Genomic DNA, 9149 nt, shown 5'->3' with positions numbered 1-9149 from the left:
TTTTGTTCCTGTGTGAAACTCTTACACCCTCATCAAAGATTAATGTCCGTTCATTTAGGGATAAAACATTTAGATTTACGTATGTAAAAGGTACCAGAAAAACAAGTATTTCCGAATAATACCTGGCAAGTACAGGGAAACAGTGCTTATTTAATGTAATAAAATAAACTATGGGCAAGACAATGCACTTGGTCAAGCACTCGGTATGTTTATTATAGATATACTCGACCGAGGACATTGACTCGCCACTCTAATCGGTAGGTGTAGTCAGGTCCTTACGCGCGTGTGAGTTGTGTATGTATGAAACGATGACTTTTGAACAAGATTTTACATCTAATAGTGCATTTTCAGTACCTAAAACAAGTAAAAATTAGAATGCAACTCATTTACCGAATTCAACTAGCGCCGAGTCCGCCAATTAGCGACGTCGGCGTCTGAATAATAATCAGCCCAATTAGTTCTCCGATGGAACAGATGAGATGGGCTCAATGCGAGATTGAGCCCGCCAAATTATAGTGGTTTTGCTAGTACGGATATATTTTACATGGATAGGTTAGGCTATAGTTTGTGCGTTTTATGATGATATGCGTGACACATTATAATTGACAATAGTAGATAAGTTACCTAACAAAAATTAATCGATAGTTTAAAAATATCGAATCACTTTGTAAAGGAATTGCAATCGAAATTATTGATTTCGTACTGACATTTCAGTGGCGCCGGCGATTTAAGATGGCCGCCCTTTTTTATCGATTTGATTTCGATTCAACAGAGTCAATCTCTATTGACTTAAGTTCCGTTTCATGCATATGACATTTTTCAAATGTTTTCGTAACAATAATTTTATACTCCTATTTCACCGTTAATATTTATAATTTTTATTAATAAGTTAGCATTTAGCATCTTTTCATTTTTATTCATTTACAATTATAGAAAACATGTTTTTGTAGATGGAATATAATTTATTACATTTTGATTATTTTTGTTTTCTTGTAAAAAAAAAACCCGTAGCAAGGAACATGAAAACTGTCATCCATATCATCTTAGAACGCACAAACTATAGGTTAGGTTAGTCTGTGTGTATTATTACTATGTAAAAACCTGCGTGATTCATTAAAGTTGACCAATTTTGTATTATATAATATCTTGTAGAGCCGTATATTTTTCCGTGATGAAAAGCTACTAATAAAGTTTTACTTTTGTAACGAGATTTATGAAAATCGCTTCATTAGTTGTCTATGCAGTATAAACAAATAAAACTGTTCCATCGAATGTTATACTGTATGAAACAATACAATAAAAATATATTAGAAAGTGTGAAGTGATTCATAGGAGCAAATAACAAAATTATTAACTGAGAAAATAAATAGCAAATACACACTTCAACAGCGCTTAAGTGACATAAAACCTTTGCGACAATAACTACGCGAACGGACTATAGATAAATAAACAATAAACGCGTGGCATTTCCTTAAAGAAATAAAACACAGCAAGAAATAATTCACCTCACATCGTGTACAACTTTTAGGTGTTATTAGATTGTAAGAGTTGACAGTATATAGTGTTACAAGGTAAACTTTAGTTCGAGATATTCGAAGCTGTGGAGTAGGGTTCGGTAACAGAAAATACATGTTAAATCATCATAATATTATAATGTCAACTATTTTTCTATGTTAATACATTTTTTGCTCTAATAATAATTTATAAAGGTTATCGCAAAGAATAAGCCTGTCTTGACAAAACCTTTACGAACTAAAATTATTGAACAATCATAAAAATGTACTAAAACAATTTCATCGGAAATTCTTGTTTTCAAGAGGAATTAGATTCCACTATACTACATTTTCCCGCGTTTTTGCTTTGCCTGAGCGAGCGCGCTACGCGCGTAGCAATGTGCTACGCGCGTAGCCCGTGAACCGGACGAGGTAAAGGCTACATGGACTGGCCTACTGTACGTAATTATATTGGTTTACTAATATTGTGAAAACTTACAAAAAATTACATCATCATAGTTATTAATTTATGTAGAGTAAAAAAAAAATCAAATGTAAATATTATTATTATTATACTAGATGTACGGCTTCGCCCGCGTAAATTAGGAATTTTACGGAAACCGTACATTTTTCCATAAAAAATAGCTTATGTCCCTACTCCCTTCACTTGGTCTACTCTATATCTGTGCCAAATATTGCCATAGAAATTGCTCCAGTAGTTCGTAATTTCTAATATTTCCCCATTTTTCCCACCATTCCTGAGTTTCTTCGGTCGTATTAGTCTTAGCCTATAGTCTTAATCGATAAATGCGCTATCTAACACTGAAATAAGTTTTCAAATCGGGTACCTGTAGTTCCTGAGATTAACGCGTTCAAGCAAACATACTTACTCTTCAGGTTTATAATATTAGGTAGGTACTTATAGATTTTATTTAATTATTGCGTGACAAATTACTCGAGTCTCGATCTAAAAGACTATGAAAAGTACCGATAACAGGGTCATTATAGGCTCATAAGTCATAACCATGTTACGATGCATGGTATAATATGGTTGTGATGATGATGATGATGATGAATGTAAAAATTTTGAAAATCGGTTAACAAACGGCGGAGTAATCGTTGAACATAAGAAAACGAACATAACACCTCCCCCATTTTGAAAGTCGGTTAAAATTGTAGTCTATGTGTTATTCTGATGTATAAGCTATGATATTGTAAAGTTTCATTAAAATCCGTTCAGTAGTTTTTGCGTGAAAGAGTAACAAACATCCATACATCCATACATCCATACATCTATACATCCATACATCCAAACAAACTTTCGCCTTTATAATATTGACGACCTCTGTGGCTCAGTGGTGAGCGCGTTGGTAGCTCAAGCCGGGGGTCGCGGGTTCGAATCCCGCCGACGGAATAAAAAGATTTTCAAAGTTCCTGGGTCATGGATGTGTATTAAATATGTGTATCATATAATAAAAATCTTAAATATATGTATAGTATAAAAAGTATTAAATATATATCCGTTGTCTGGTACCTGTAACACAAGTCCTTCAGGTACTTAGCACGGGGCCAGACTGACGTGGTGTGAAGCGTCCATAGATATTATTATTAATATTAAGTAGGAAGTAGGATAGTAGGATTACAGGATGTAAATGTTAAGTCGTAACTCAAAGGACTTAAAATTAAACGATTCCGAAGTGACAACGCAAAAATAAACACGTATACAAAGTCATACGGCAATTTAGTCACCACTAGCTGTTTGACCGAGCTTTGCTCGGTATCCGATGAAAATGTCATTTTCTAGAAATGATTCCTAGCTAGATCGATTTATCGCCCCCGAAATCGTTGGAGCCGATTCCAAGATTCCAATTATATATATATATATACAGGGTGTAACAAAAATAAGTGATAATACTTTAGGGTGTGTACGTGTTCCTTGTAGAGAGTTCACTGTGAAAGTAGCAGCGCTGAAAGACCAACATTTTTTTTCACTTTTGTATGGGGAAACTCGTGACGCTCGGGCCCTTGCCCATACAAAAGTGAAAAAAAAATTTGGTCTTTCAGCGCTGCTACTTTCACAGTGAAATCTCTACAAGGAACACGTTCACACCCTAAAGTATTATCACTTATTTTTGTTACACCCTGTATATACAAGAATTGCTCGTTTAAAGATATAAGATAAAGAAATTAAACATAATATATAATTGTGTCACTAAAAGTGAAAACCACAAAAACTTTTCACCCCAACGTTTTCGAGTGTCACAAATCATTATCAAAGTTATGAAATTAAATTTCAAACTTTATGCCTTCTTTCAGTAATTTGTAAGTTGAGACCATATTTTTTACGACAACTTTTATGGCGCTTTGAATGCCATTCGTCATTATTACAGTCGTATAAGAGAATTGGCTGCGCGCTCGCGAACACGTTTCTAGGTTTTTGAAAATCTTCAGTCACATTTTCTCTATATATTATATTCAGTTTGTTTTGTGGCAAACCTTTTGTTGTTTTCGGGCGTTTTTTTACGATTTAGGGCGGATTCGACCAAACTGGAGTAAAATTTTACTCGAGTATAACTGTTTCCTAATCTGAGTATAACTGTCTCCTAATCTAAGAGTAAGCTGGTTTTGCGTTTTTCCAACTTCTAATCCAAGAATGAGGTAATTACACGGGAGTAAATATTTTTACGGGCTTTTTTGGTGGAGTAAATATTAAACTGAGAATAGTTGCACAACAGGGTTCAACTGTCACGGTCGGTGTCATTGTGAACTATAATTGACATTTTATTTCATACTCTTTGAGTAACTTGGTAAAATGCAAACGATAATACCCCAGAGTCAATTAAAGGAGTAAAATTATTCTCATGATAGTTATACTCGTGTAACTTCAAGTTTGGTCGAATCGGGCCTAAGTGTCTAAACACATTTAGGCCTTGAAAACGCAACCGAAGTTGGGAATGATTACGCCTGCAGTGTATTTAAATTATAGATAACACACTGAAATTACGTCGCGGTATATTGTATGCGTAGCGCATTGCAAGCGTATTCATGCCAAACTTCGGCCGCGTATTTTCGGCCTAGTGTTTAGACACTAAAGTTTAAAATTAACGTCTTTGAATAATATGTTATTCTTTTTTTGTGTGCAGATTTTTCTATGAAATACAAATAACCAATCCTGAAAATGTTATACTACTACATTTCTGTTTACAGGCTGCACTTAGGGTGGGTTGCACCAGAGACGTGAATAGAATAGAATAGAATAGTATTTATTTCCAGGAAATTTGTTTAACAATGGTTCTTAATATTTATGTATGGTATCAAAATTTCTGCCTCATTGGCGTGGAAATATTGTCTAATTATTATTTCAAAACATTTTCTTTAGATCTTATTCTAATTAACATGCAACGTGCCTTAAGTAACTACGTCTTATTTTAAAAGATCTTATTACATATTTTAACATAATATTATAACAGTAAAGTCAAAAACATACATTAAAGTCATTTGATAGTTACGTCATAGTATTTAAAAATAAATAAAAAAAAAGTAAAATAAAAAACAAAATATAACAAGACGAAGGAGGAGAAGCTAAAATTCCGTGTCAACTTTACAATCATGGATGATGGAGGTTAAGTGGTTATAAAATAATATGGCGGATGGCATATTACGTGGCATTGTGTTGTATCACAAACACGTGATTCGTAAAACCTAATAATATCCCAATATGTATATTGAATTTGGAAACAGAAACAATATTATTCTCTCCAAATGCAAATAATATTTTTGCTTATATCAGGTGTACACAATTAAGGTATTTAACATATTATTTATACTTATTGTTCTGGGTTATACATGGTTATACATATGTCCTAGGTTTTTCACTTATCAGTGTTTTGTTCTATTTTCAGCTCTCAAATCATAAAGCTTAGTACATACTTGTAGCTTCATCAAAATACATTTTGGTTCTTACACGTGGTGCACACAATACAGGTACCTACCTACTTAACCTTAATTACCATAATTATAATTCCTCATTTAGTGTTTTTTGTTTTGAATGTTTTATCTCATTTTAGTTTTTTACTTTTCAGCACTCCAGATACCTATTAAAAATGGAAGTTAAAGAAGGAAAGCTATCCAGTATACAGGTCCACTTCAATTCAAGTTACAGTCACACTTTTACAGATTAAAATAATAATGTCATAACGTGTCGTGGTTATAGTTATGGTCAAAGTAAAGGGTATAGTTAAGGTTAACTTAACTTTGACCAGATAATTTGACAGATATCATTCTGTTGCGTTTATTTTGTTGTTAAAGCTACATTTAATGGAGTTGAGACTATAAAAAATAAATTATTTGTAAAAATCGCCACGAAAAATATTTGCTAGAACAACATTGTAAGCCATAGTAAATTTTCACGAAAAAATTTCGACATAAGTTTGAGCGGCTATGGTTATCATTAAATATGGCGTCCGTTATTGACTTTAACCAAATATTTGACATTTTACGTTGTAGTTATAGTTAAAGTTACAGTTATAATTATAGTAGGTTGGTGCAACCCACCCTTACTTTTATTATTCGTACTTTACTGGGTCGTAAGGCCTGATTCTAAGGCCAAGTGCTTTGAAACTTAACACAAATGTGTGCTACAATTCCCTGTTACGTTTCACAATGCTCCGATACGAATCTGCTGTGAATCCTATCTCACACATTTGAGCGGACTCCAACTTGGCTGCTGAAATATTATCTCTCTGCATCGGGATTATTAATAGTTCATTTAGTAATGGTTCAGCTGGAATACCTTTTATCTTTCGCCCCACACAATTGAGATAAAAACAATTCATTGCAGCGACATGTTATTCCGACGTTGTATGATATAGAGTATAGACGCTTGTGAACTTGTGGTTCTTATTTGATTGCAAAATTTAGATATTGGATTGGAAGTAATTTTCCATAGCTATCACACTATTATTTTTATGAACATTGTAATGTTGTATATTTATAACTTCCTCAGGCTTGTATGTTTATAACTACTGAACGAATATTGATTAAGAACTTGGAAGTAGTGTGTATTAAAAAAAATAGTTTTCTTGTGAGATTCCTTAATAACAACGTTTTTTAAACTTAGTTTTAAACAATAATTAAAAGTAAAATAAAGTTTATTAGGTAGAAAATGTTTGGTTTTCGATAGGCTTTTTGTTCGAACGAAGCAAAGCAACATCAACTAGGCACTAAAAATAAAAATACCCTATAGCAGCGCTAAAGAAACAAGTCAAGTTAACTTATAACAAACTTTTTTAAATCAAGAGGGTCTTATCTTGAACCCTATTGTTACAGCGAAGTGGATCTATTGTGACTCACTTTGTTCAACTATTTGCAGTGTAAAATATTTTTTTGTGACATTTTGTGTACTTATTTTGACAGTCTTGTGCTGCCGATAATGTTTTTTTAATCATGACGTTAGAGTCGTTATTTGTGAATCATGACGTGACCTTATATCTAAAAATAGAAATAAAAGTGCTAACTTTCAAAGTTTTCTTATAACATCCACGTGTATTCTTTCATATTATGAGTCGGCTGTCACTTGTCATCCTTCAACTACCGATTCAACCGTATTCAACGGAAAAAGTCTTTCAATTCTGTTTATGAACGTGTCAAAACCTTAGGCCGGCCGGCGACACATGTTTTCCGTATTCGATTTACGAATTTGTTTTCTCTATTCGGAAATCCGAATGCATGGAATCAGTAGAAAATACATTAACTGACGCACATGTTTTCCGAACGAAACGAATATCGCACGTACAACATCCTAGTGCAAGCCGATGCGAGTCAAGAAAAAATTAAATAGTATTTTATTAAAAAGATAAAACTGACTTCAAAATTGGGCCTAATTGAGAATTAAAATTGCCTTATCTCAAAAACTACTGAACCGATTTTAATTAAACTGGTAGTGTTCAAGTTGAACAATACCTAGTACAAAAAAAAAAAGAATTACTTTAATCGGACTTGTAGTTCCGGAGATATGCGAACACAAACATAAAAACATACATAATTTATAAACTTTTGAAATTTGGCACATTTGTTTAGACATTGAAATATACTAACATATTTTATTTTTATATTATAGAAAAACTAAGCAGTTCTGGAAATAAGTCGGCAAAAACGAACGTTTGCGCTAGTCTCACGGAATTCCAAATCGAAATTCCACATTATGAAATCGAATACGGAAGACGTGTGTATGCGGCCAGCCTAAGTCGTCATCTACGTCTTTATTTGTGTATTTGTTTAATATTCCCGTCTGTTTCCGTCGTTCCGTCTATTTTGATAGCATCAAAGATGTCTGCCACGTTCGCCATTGTGTAATGCGTAATAAATATTAAGTGCGGACGTGGCTCAAAAATGGCTATCACGAACCTCGTCAGGACTTAAATATTAATAACCCGCTCGGTTTCGTATGCCATTATTACGGGAAGCTCACCGCTGATTAGAATATTTTTGGCAAAAAGAATACAAAAGCCAAATTGATCGATCAATGAAAAAAGTGAACATTGAACTTTTGCACACTTCTTCCTCTTAGAATGATAGTATTCTCAAAGAATACTATCATTCTAAGAGGAAAAAAAAGTATTTTAAGGGTTCCGTACCGAAAGAGTTAAAACAGGACCCTATCACTAAGACTTCGCGCGATGTCGCCAGACTGTAATCTGTATCTCAAGAGACGCGATAGCTATACAGCTAAAATATTCACAGATTATTTCTGTTACCGCTATAAGAATATTTAATCCTCTCATATATATATATATATATATATATATATCCAGCCCATCTAACTAAGTATCAATTTCTTTGCCCAATCGAGGTGGTACGCTCAGGCCTAACCCAATATTGGTTTTCAGCGCCATAATTTAAGTCAGACTTTCTATCATTTTATTATTACTTTATCAGATTTTTTTTTATGAAATAAGGGGGCAAACGAGCAAACGGGTCACCTGATGGAAAGCAACTTTCGTCGCCCATGGACGCTCGCAGCATCAGAAGAGCTGCAGGTGCGTTGCCGTCCTTTTAAGAGGGAATAGGGTAATAGGGAAGGGTAGGGATGGGAAGGGAATAGGGGAGGGTAGGGAAGGGAATAGGGTAGGGGATTGGGCCTCCGGTAAACTCACTCACTCGGCGAAACACAGCGCAAGCGCTGTTTCACACCGGTTTTCTGTGAGAACGTGGTATTTCTCCGGTCGAGCCGGGCCATTCGTACCGAAGCATGGCTCTCCCACGTATAATATATCATAATTATTATTTAAGGTCTCCCATACAACAAACGCTTTTTTGTCTGTATATTTTGTTCAATAGCGGTATGGAACTATTACGGAGTGGGTCAGGGGGAAGTTTTTAAAAAAAAACTTTTAATTACAGCTGAAAATTTATTTAAATTAAAATAACACAAAAATGTGTTGTCGCGCCGAGATTCAAAGCTACTCTGATTTATTTATTGCAAAATGAAAGACCCTTTCTAACGAAAAATGATGATTCTATGAAATATTGCACAAGCGTGAGACCGCATGCTCAGCTTTTCACCCTGAATAAGGTAACCGTGGAAATAATATCATAACAGAACCCTACGTGTGCCAGTCCGACTCGCGCTTGGCCGATTTTTATTATTATTAGTTG

At 34.2% G+C, this 9149-nt stretch overlaps 1 long non-coding RNA gene across 1 annotated transcript; it reads left to right on the top strand.

Annotated features, from left to right (window-relative positions):
• Positions 1-5268: 5268 nt before the first annotated feature.
• On the top strand, positions 5269-5681 carry LOC121727345. Its single transcript, XR_006035652.1, has 3 exons — positions 5269-5298; positions 5396-5477; positions 5576-5681. It is a non-coding gene; the product is annotated as an uncharacterized LOC121727345 (long non-coding RNA).
• Positions 5682-9149: the final 3468 nt, after the last annotated feature.

The sequence above is a fragment of the Aricia agestis genome, chromosome 5 (assembly GCF_905147365.1).
Source record: "Aricia agestis chromosome 5, ilAriAges1.1, whole genome shotgun sequence".
NCBI lineage: Eukaryota > Metazoa > Arthropoda > Insecta > Lepidoptera > Lycaenidae > Aricia > Aricia agestis.
This window is presented reverse-complemented; position numbering and strand designations above follow the sequence as displayed.